The 11,420-nt window shown below is 31.2% G+C and overlaps 1 long non-coding RNA gene across 1 annotated transcript; it reads left to right on the top strand.

The window, feature by feature from the left end:
• Positions 1-2,303: 2,303 nt before the first annotated feature.
• LOC134260904 (uncharacterized) lies at positions 2,304-4,790 on the top strand. Its single transcript, XR_009990662.1, has 2 exons — positions 2,304-3,281; positions 3,354-4,790. It is a non-coding gene; the product is annotated as an uncharacterized LOC134260904 (long non-coding RNA).
• Positions 4,791-11,420: the final 6,630 nt, after the last annotated feature.

Genomic DNA, 11,420 nt, shown 5'->3' with positions numbered 1-11,420 from the left:
TACGCTGATATATGTATTCCACTAGAATTTGTCGCTGAAGTGTAACTGCTTTTATTAACAAGTTTCCGCCCCCGAAAAATTGAGGTACATTAAAGGCATTTTTGCAAGATACCAGGGAATAGTTTTTACTATATAATTCTTTTGGAAAGCACTTTTAATAAATAGTCCATATCAAATTGTATGTTGCATTTCTTTTCATTAACATTTCCGGCAACTTTAAAATTGTATAATTATGAATTGGATATATAACAACGACACATTAAAAAGTTCACTGGAGAAACATGTCGTCAAGGTTTACATTACTTCTGAAAATAAGAATTTTAAGGTGATACCTATAGATCGTGTTCTTTGTAATGTTTGTAGAGCGACCAAATATGGCGGATTGTTTTGCTTTTGCACAGTAAGGAGGTAACGAACAAATTAGGTATCAAAATTCCATTCTGTTCATTTGACATCTGTCTTTTTTAACTATAATTACAGTCGCTTCCATGAAGGATTATATAGAGAAAATTGTTGAGATTGCTATATTTTATATTCTATTACGGATGATTTTATTATGCCGATGGTTTTATTGTTCCTTATATCTTTTACAAAAAACGACAAGATTGATGGTACCAAAGTGAAAGTTGCAATCGTTTTTTGATTGGAAAATTCTACGCGAAAGTAATGTATATTGTTTTTATTGAAGAAAAGAGTGTATGATTATTTTTTTCTTTATTGATGAGGAATTGTTTGTGTTTATCGCCAGTTGGCAGAGTTCACCCGCCAATTAACAGGTGCAGGAGAGAGTCTGTTAATATAAAATAAAAATAATTTACCATTTCTGGATGAGTTGTGGCCGTCTTTTTAATTTAAAAATGACAATTATTGCACCAGTGTGACATCTACATAATATCAAAAATGTTTCATGTATCATGAATTGTACTACAATGACCGACGTACCTGTCTAAATAATATAACACAACCTATAAGGATGTGTCAATCAAACCCGCCAAAAAATTTGAAGTTTTAATGACTTTTAAATGAAATAAGATTTTTAATTAATTTTTGTGTGAAATGCTATTAAAATATATAATTCGTAATATTATAGAGAAAAAATTAACTTCAAATCTGTGGCCAAGTACATTTAAGGAAGTAAAAATTAACAAAGCTGCTGGACCAAATGGGAACTGGTTTTCGCGCATTCTTTACAATACAGGCATTTGTCTAGCATAAGATAAATGGAGGGCATAATTAGCTTTCATCCGATTCTTGCACTTGACTTCCGATACCTTTCAAACAATAAGTGCATGTAGGCAACACCCATCAGCCATGCAATTCTTTTAAAGGAACCGACACAGTGCTGCGATCTTTCTTCTTTCTTTTCAATATTAACATCGTTTTGAAACAGCAATTATTAGAATAATAATTGTATTTATGTATTTAATGCGATAATTCGTTTGGAGGTTTTCGGAAACATTTACGTTAGTAAATTGTGAAAATTCTCAGATCCACGCCTTGCCTAATTGTAATGGAATGTGTAAGGTCACGTGGTCAGCTCAGCGAGTCATTCACACTCGCGCGCTCACCACCGCTAACATGAAGCACGTCTATTTTGAAGACATTGTACGTTTCTGCGGTCTTTATCTTTAAATATTGATTTGCATTAATTAACCCCATGTAAAATTTTCTCAATCATTTATTTATATAAATGTTCTATAAATTTTCAGTCTTGTTTGACATCTGTAGTTGAAAGATAATCCGTTTTCTTTTGATGTTTAGGAAGGGCATTTTTGCACATGGTGGCAGTATTTCATTCTTGACATCTCTTTCCTGTCTGACGATAGCAATGTTATAAACTTATTCTTGTTATCAAATTTATGGTTAGATCCTAGGATTGCGTTCTTTGAATTTGCTATGCTTAGCTCTACATAATTTCAGTGTGGTAAATTAATGTCTTACGGATTCCCTATGCTCATGAAATTTTCTATCCTTAATTTTAATTGGCCGGTCAGTTTGAAAGTAGGCAGAGTTGTCAAAGAACCGATTTGTGAGTTTGTAAGGAAGGCAATCTAGGAACATTATTGTGTTTTTCAGTTTTGTATTCCATCTACGAAAGTTGTTCCAAATTTGTGAAATTTAGATTTTTAGATTTACAATAAATTCTGATCTTTAGAACCAACTTTTCAATTGACACAATATTACATGGTGAATTTAGTTTAATCTAACCACTTGCATGTATGTATTTTATTACTTGTCTTTTATATGTAACATGGTTGTATGCCAACATGTTTGGTGAATCAATAAAGAAATTGAAATTAATCTAGGAATGTTACACTCTATCCAAAACGCTTAGGAACATAATGAATTAACCTTCATCGTGCAAAACTTCTTTATACTTTTTGGAGTAGAAGTATGGTAGATTCCTCCATTAAAAGGGCATACTTCATGGAATTAATGGATACAACCTCTTGGGTCCGACAGTTCCAAGAGAAAGGGCTGTTATGCAAATATTTTGGGGTTGTTTATATTTGTTGAATTTCTGATACAAATTTAAAAAAAAAAAAAAAAAAAAAAAAAAAAAAATTACAATTTGGAAGATACTCTTAAAACTGGTTTAAAATAAAAAAAAAAAATAATAATAATAATAAAAAAATAAAAAAAAAAATAAATAAATAAATAAATAAATAAAATAAACACTCGCATAGATATAAAGTTAAATAATTCAAGGTTGTAATAAGTAGAATGATATCTGACCGTGTGTCCTCCTCATGAACACTCTCCGCATGATTCTTCTTCAATCTTCATAATTCTCTCAATTTATTATACCTGTTTTGTGGAACTAAAGTATGTACAGTAATTTAATTGTACCTTGATCTCAAATGGAGGGAACTACAATATAGGTCCGAAGATCAAATATTAGTCAATGTTAATTATTGTTTTGTTCCACTTAAAAATAAATAAATAAAGAAATAAATGAATAAAAAATAAATAAATAATTATAAATGAATAAAAATAATAATAATAATAATAATATAGCATTTAATTACTATGTTTGTTCTAGAATGTAGTTTAATTGCGAGTCGGTGTTTAACTGCAGTTCTGTTCTATTCATGATAAATACTTAGATACTGTGATGTGGTTTAAATACAGGTCAGTGATTTAACTGCTGTTTTGTTCTACTCGTGAAAATTAGTAAGATATTAGGATGTAATTTAAATGCAAGTCAGCGATTTAACTGCTGTTTTGTTATACTCACGATAAATATTTTGATACTCACTAAGTATGTAGTGTAAATACAGGTCAGTGATTTAACTGCTGTTTTGTTATATTCATGATAAATAGTTAAATATTAGGATGTAGTTTAAATACAGGTCAGTGATTTCACTGCTGTTTTGTTCTACTCTTACAATTAAAAATACCGTAAGGAACATGTTAATTCCCACATTGACAGGTCAGTGAATACCTGCTGTTGGATATCTAAATACTCCTCGTCTGACTTTGCTTACTTGCTGGCTCAATAAACAATATTTTTCGATATGTCATTTTCTCTGAAATTAGTTTTCTTCCATACTTACATGTATTACTCAATATTGTTATTTATTAACATTGCTCGGAGATTATATTAATACCGGTATTTCCTCCATTATTTGACATGTAACTACATTTTAGTGATAACTGGTAATGGAATAATTAATGAAAGGTAGAATTTTGTTTTTCATTTCATTACTTTAAGATGTTTGGAGAGGCCAGTGATTAACTGCCTTCATATAGATTTGATTTGTGCAAGCTCACCTTGGATGGCACGGATGTGATTTGCATGTCACATCTTACATGGATGTGACCTGCATATCACATCTTGTGGCCTATTTTATTTTGATGTGCCATCTATTTGCTAACTTTTTAATATGATGTTTTGATTGTCTTGTCTTACAGATACTTTTTTATAGTCAGTTTTGGGGGATCAGACATTATCATATTTTACGTAACTGATAAGCAAAGCTTGTGAATCTGATCCCCCTTCTTGTTTGTTAAATTGTTCACATTTATACCGTCATTTTAATAAATGACATTTTTCATCAACATCAAAGTGTTTTATTTGACTTTACAAAATTAGCAAAAACAAGCTGCGGTGATCTTGCCTATAAGCATTAGAAGACATAAAACAGCAATTATTAGAATAATAATTGTATTTATGTATTTAATGCGATAATTCGTTTGGAGGTTTTCGGAAACATTTACGTTAGTAAATTGTGAAAATTCTCAGATCCACGCCTTGCCTAATTGTAATGGAATGTGTAAGGTCACGTGGTCAGCTCAGCGAGTCATTCACACTCGCGCGCTCACCACCGCTAACATGAAGCACGTCTATTTTGAAGACCCACCTCCACCCCAACATTCCTATCCCTTAATATGATCATTAATGTGTCATGTAAAATTTATATTATATTATAGTTTTTACTCAATTGTTTTACGCTTTCATGTATTTGGTTTTGATTATGATCTTTTTGCAAACTTTTTCTTTTGAGGTTTTGTTTGTGTCTTTGATGTACCATCTTTTTGCCAACTTTTTCTTGTGATGTTTGCCTATTTTATTTTGATGTGCCATCTATTTGCTAACTTTTTAATATGATGTTTTGATTGTCTTGTCTTACAGATACTTTTTTATAGTCAGTTTTGGGGGATCAGACATTATCATATTTTACGTAACTGATAAGCAAAGCTTGTGAATCTGATCCCCCTTCTTGTTTGTTAAATTGTTCACATTTATACCGTCATTTTAATAAATGACATTTTTCATCAACATCAAAGTGTTTTATTTGACTTTACAAAATTAGCAAAAACAAGCTGCGGTGATCTTGCCTATAAGCATTAGAAGACATAAATAGGTTTTAGCTTATTGACAGTATTGTTATAACAGCAATACGTTTCGGCAGTTTGATGTCGTATTAATGTGTTAAAAATCTAAATCAGGGCCCCACCTTCATCAGGGATCCAACAGAAGTTTCTTTTGTGTCCAAATCGCATTTGTAATCAAATCACAAATACTTTAATGCCTAGCACATGCAGATATATTGGTTTTGTTTAAAATATTTGTTGTTTGCTGTTATCATGGTTATAGCGATACAAATTTCAAGAAATGTACATGCACAAAAGACAAGTTAAAAACCGTGTTTACTTTATATATTTCTGTACATGTACAGCAAAACTCGTTTAGTACGAACACGGATATAGTGAAATCATATTGGACCCCCAGCTATAAAAAATTAATGAATTTCTTATACAGTTATAACGAATTGCGGATATAGCGAAGTAATTTCATACGTCCCAGTGACTTAGTTATAACGGAGTTTTGCTGTACAGATTTCAAGAAATGCACATGTACAAAAGACAAAATTATAGGTCGTGTGAAATTTATTTTAGACAGGCTGATATTGACCATCGTATACGTGTCAACTGTTGAATACAAAAAATTCTACCCACGTAACTCTGACAGGGTCTGGAAGAAAAAAAACAAAACAAAAAAATCAGGTTTGTAGGATTTTATAATAAAAATTAATAAAAGGTGGAATTTTGAATACTTTCATATCTTATGAGTATTAATGAGAACTAATAAATCACGTCAAAGCAAACTTATGAATAAACTACACACATTTATCCATATCTAATATTTTCGAAAATTACTATAACAGAATCACTTAAACACTTGTCCCACCGTTAAGATAAATATAATCCATCTGTGTTCATATATTCTTTCTAGTACCATACTTTGCCGATATTGGCATGGTATAAAAATGTCAATAACACTTGCAAATATTTTAAAATTTAAAAACGACGTATTAGAAAAAATGGGTACTACGCCGACAAACGGAAATAAATCTCGCAAATGTGAAATTAATACCCCATTTAATGCTTTTTAACGGTAGGCGAGAATGACATGGAAAGATAGGGCGGTATATCACATGCTGTTCGGACGGGACGTCGAAGTGATATTGTCTTCAATGTCTTATCTATTCAAATCCCGACTATATAATAAAACAATTATGGACTCTTTTGGTGTTGAATATGGTTTGTTTTTCACATCGGCTTCGCCTCGGTCAATATGAATATTTTTACCATATTTAACACCAAAAGAGTCCATAATTGTAAAGATTTTATTGCTATGAACATACAGATATTCTTATCAGATCCATATTAAAATCATAGATCTCTCTTTTTTAATTAAAAAGGGGAAATTTTCTAAGCCCTTGTGCCGATCTGAAGTTAATATAAATATGAGTCAATTTTTAAGTTCATTCATTATCGTCATGACTTGACGTAAACTAAATTGAAGTGGTTCAGGCCACGGAATCAAGTCTCTTACCAATATATGATACGGTCCATAAGATCCAAATTGTTACATGCACAAGTCTATTATTGACTTTCATATTTCTATAATGTTGAACTACATAATTTGATTCGATAAGAATGTGTTATCAAAATATCCTACAAATGCTCTATATTCTTGTTGACCAAAGCGGCGTGTTCACGGGTAGGGGCTTAGATAAACTTCCGTATGTACACCTAAAGGTTAAGATGATTTGCGTTATCTATTCCAATCAATGCATATTTTTCTTGACCATCTGATGTTTGTTCTGGATGGCTTTATACGTCGAGCTTTACAAGAAATTTTTCTTGTTTTTTTTGTTTTAAGAAAACGGATAGAAAATCGCCTGAATGAAAGAAAACACATTTGATTCGGCGCTTTGTTGATATTTTCTATAATAATTATTTTAATTTGATTTTCTTTAATATTTCCTTTCCTCTCAGTTTGGGAAAATCCAAAGTCTTATCTAAGTCTTATCCTTAGTCTTTTAAAAAAAATTTCCTCGATAAATTAAAAAAAAAAACACTTTAACTATATGTAAAGGACTCTCAAGTAATTGTTATTTGTCTAAATAATTACCTTTTTAATTAAATTCAATGTTTTTGGCTCAATGGAAAGAAATTTTGATTAAACTATCACCAAAGAAAATATAACGATTTACAAAGATTTTTACGATATACGAATACATATATTTCAAATGACTTCCGATTATGCAATTGTGTAATGAATTATAAACGCCCCATTGTAAGGTTTTTTTAATGGAAAAATTTATTCTGTTCAAACTGTGCTCTTGGGCGTTTATTAGATTTAATTGTCTTAGTTTTTTTTTAAAAAAATGAATTGATTTGACTTAAAAATTAAAAAATATAATTATTATATTTTATATGTGCACGTACATGCATACAAAAGCCACAAAGCAAAATAGAAATATTTTGTTACTTTTATTTTACTTGAAGGTACATGCACGCATTGTTATCGCATATCTTCTGCATTAGTTTGATGTACAAAAGTAATATTTACTTAAGATTGGACTAGTATTCTACTGTATTGATTATTTTTATCATTAAATGGCCAAATAAATTTTTGTTGTCAATATTTCTAAGCACGTCGGATAAGAGTATAAAAAATGTATAAATCTCTATATACCTTGTAAATTACAGGGTTGTTGAAAAAAAAATTCACGTTTCAAATTGAAATTGTAAAAGGATCGTTTATCAACATACCTAATAGAGAGAGGGAGAGAGAGAAAAAAGGGAAGAGAGGAAGAGAAGGCTATAGAGATAAAATGATAACGAGAAGTTGTAATGATAGCGACATCCTTAGTTAAAATTTAGTGTTTTATGATAAGATAAAACTACCCCAGATAGATTACATTTGATCAGTGTGCTTACAGAGAGATCAGGAAAAAATTGTCAAAATCTAAATAAAAATTTTTGGGAAATTTAATTAAATCAGTCAAGATAAAAAGTGAAAAGTATGCGCATGTGCATGAGTGAAATAGTGTATGTTCGTATATACAGGGCATTCTTTTAATTAGGTCTTTCCACCTTTCTGTGGAAAGACCTCTTGAAATGCTTATGTTTATTATTATTTTTCTGTTATGGCCTTTTGAACCGAAAGACTTAATGAAAACCTTTTCAGTTCATGATACTGGATATCAGAAATCATTTCGAAAAACTACCCAACGAGTATGACCTATGACCCTTTTCGGATTTCTTGCCCCTTGTACGAAAAACCTTGTTATCACTACTCCTCCAAAACCTTTAACTAAAGAGGTGCAAAACCTTCACTAATGTGTTCGACTAATTGAGTACATGTGACTTTGATCTTGGGAATGTATTTGTTGACCCCTTCAATGAGTTACAGCCCCTGAAACTTTATAAATTTTAGGAAAAATTAAAAAAAATTAAAATGAAAAGTCGTAGAGACTTGGGACCAAATGCATAAGATTCATTGACCTTTGACCTTTAAATTCATAACAAGGTCAAAAGTCAAGGTCATTCCAAATATGAATAATAAATGTCTTTTAATAGCTCTTATGTCTTTTAACATATACTGCCTATCTTCTGTCTTTAATATGTACTCTTAAAACTCTTTCGAAGACTTCATTCTTGTCCCCTCAGATTGAACCTTTCAAAAGTTATTGCCCCTTGTGCTAAAAACCTTGTTATCGCTACTCCTCCGAAACCGTAGACCGTAGAGACACCAAACCTTCACTAATGTCTTAAGGGTCTGTAGGTCTAACTTAACTGTATAAAAGCAAAAGGATTTGATGACCCCTTATATGAGTTATTGCACTTTAACTTCTTTGTACTTACTATTAAACCTTATAACTTGAAAACTATAAGTAGTAGACGCATGGGGTCAATTGCATTGTGACCCTTGACCTTTGACCTTGAAAATTTTTCAAGGTCAAAGGTCAGGGTCATTCACCCCTTTTTAATTTTTTTTCTTCATTTTTTTCTATCTTTAAAGACTAATTGGGTTTCTTTTTTATGATATATAATTTTAAGGAGTCAGATATAAAAGAAATTTGAAATTCAAAGAAGGTGGAAAGACCTCTTATTGTTCTTTGAACAATAAGTCTCCTAGTTTATTTATTGATTGTTTGATTGTATATTGTTTAACGTCCCTCTGGAGAATTTTTCACTCATATGGAGACGTCACCGATGCCGGTGAAGGGCTTCAAATTTAGACCTATACTCGGCACTCAGGGCCATTGAGCAGTGAGGGTTCTTTATCGTGCCAACGCCTACCGTGACACGGGACCTACGTTTTTAAGGTCATATCCGAAAGACCCGTGACTTTCACTTCTAGTGCCGAGCGCTTGGCGAAGGAACAGTCACTACCTTTGTTTACGTCTTAGGTATGACGCGGCGCCGCGATCGAGAATCGAACCCGGGCCTCCCGATCACGAAGCGAACGCTCTACCACTAGGCTACCGTGACCGGTTAATTTATTTATTGAAGATATTTGACCTTGTTTCAATTACATTTTAGTGATAACTTAAGCTAAAAAAGAAGGTCTCTTTTTAAGTTTTGCTGTTGTTTCATAACCAGAAGTAAGGATTTTTCATTTCTTTAAATTTTTTTTTAGGAAATTAGGTTTTAAGGATTATGTATATTTTTTAAACATTCTTCAATGCTTTAGTAGGTCTAAGAAAAACTTCGAGAGTAAAAATTCCAAACGTTTTAGTGAGACATTTGAGAGTTTAGGGTAAGTTTGATGTAGGTAATTAGAGACAGAGTTTCGATTTGTTAATAGTTTACTTCAGAGATTATGAAAATAATGAAAACGATATGAAGATAAAGAATGGTGACTTATGAAACGGTGTCTTTATTAAAATCTCAAACAATGCAAATATTTTTTTTTTTTAAAAAAAGCCTAAACAAGGACCCTGAAAATGTTGCAAAGAGGATCGGGTACTTAGTTAGAGAAAGCATCCTCAGCATTTTTGAAAGATAATTTGCCGTGATTATTTGCCAATTTTCTTGATCGAATTACCAAATTACAAAAAAAAAAATTAAACTTCAAAATAGTAAAATACTTTAATTAGTTCCTTGAACATGTTGAAAATTTATTTACATCAATTAAATGACTTCGGTACGATGTTATGTTTGATTAACAGTGCTAACATAATTCTAGAGCAGTGGCTCTACAGAAAAGACATATGTAAATATTTTGTTTAAATAATACCATTTATTTTGATGCAGCTACCAATTAGCCGTTACATGGAAGCATGGGAATTGTGAAAACAAATTATTTGTCTTTGTTCCTTCATGCAAAATGTTCGGCGAGGATCTAGGAGATAATTAATTGTATAGAAGGTGAAGCCCTAGTAATTAAGTGCTCTACCCTTTAGAATTGAAAGACGGTAGAATCGTTTGATTAAGGTTTCATTTAGCATGTTTAGAGAGAATTTATATGGTTGGATTTTTTAATTTTCACAGACCTTACTGTGTCGGCAAAATTCTTACTGTGTCGCAGGCATGAAATTTAAATCGTTATTGTGTCGGAGAAAATTTTACTGTGTCGGGAGCAACACAGTAGAACAGCTCATGGAGAATTCTGTGTTTTAGTGGTCCGTGTTTTACGCCCTCTTTACAGTTTTGTATTGTCAACAGAGTTTTTGAGATCGACCTCTGCTCATTATTTTCGCCTTTTTCATTTTATCTGGTATTTGTACATTTGTCTGTCTGTCCTACACTTTTACCTAATATCTTCAGAATTATAATTAAGAAAATAGATTTAATATTCATCAATTATTTAACTTGGTACAATGAAATGCTCAAGCGAAATGCCGACCTCGTGACCTTTGAAATTAACTTTGATCTATTTTCATTTTCTGGTACATTCATAGTGTTTATAAATATAAAGTTTCTTTTTATGCTTTTATATTGTGATATAAAGCATATGCGGTATTTTTGTAAGGCCTTTTGAAAAATCCCAACGATACACATCTAACAGTCCCTTTGACCTTTGACATACTCTTATGAGATGTCGGTTCTGATAAATACCTATATAAAAAAGCTTTTCCTGTTCTTTCTATGGTTTTCAAGCTTACAGATAAAAAAGGAGAAAATACTTTGAATTTTATGAATCCAATATACTTCTAAGCACTCCTGATTAAAATTTATTGATACATGTATAAGATATTAATCAATTTTAACGTTATTTTATTATTTTAAAACACATGCTGTAATTGATGCACTGTGCTAAATGAGAAAATTGTTGATTATAAAATAAACTTAAAAGAATATTACAAACTTTCAAAAGTAAAGCCAGTGTGGTGTTTAAACGAAGCATGATAGTGCACCATTGTTTTTCATATTTTATAGAATTTACCTGCTTATTTGGAGTGGAATGGGGTTAAAATATGTTTTGAAAAGGATACATGTTACTTTGTCTTAAAATCAAATTTTCATCACTTCGTAAGTTCTAGTTGATACAATGACCTTGTCAGCAAATAAAATTTATCATTGAGTCAAATGCTGACTTACGTTTTTCATACTAATTGTTAATCTATTGTACACCAAATTGACAATTATTACCTGATCATGACAAGAAACACACG

Source organism: Saccostrea cucullata, unplaced genomic scaffold (assembly GCF_032062105.1).
Source record: "Saccostrea cucullata isolate Sc308-1 unplaced genomic scaffold, CSIRO_AGI_Scuc_v1 ctg1667, whole genome shotgun sequence".
Classification (NCBI taxonomy): Eukaryota; Metazoa; Mollusca; class Bivalvia; order Ostreida; family Ostreidae; genus Saccostrea; species Saccostrea cuccullata.
This window is presented reverse-complemented; position numbering and strand designations above follow the sequence as displayed.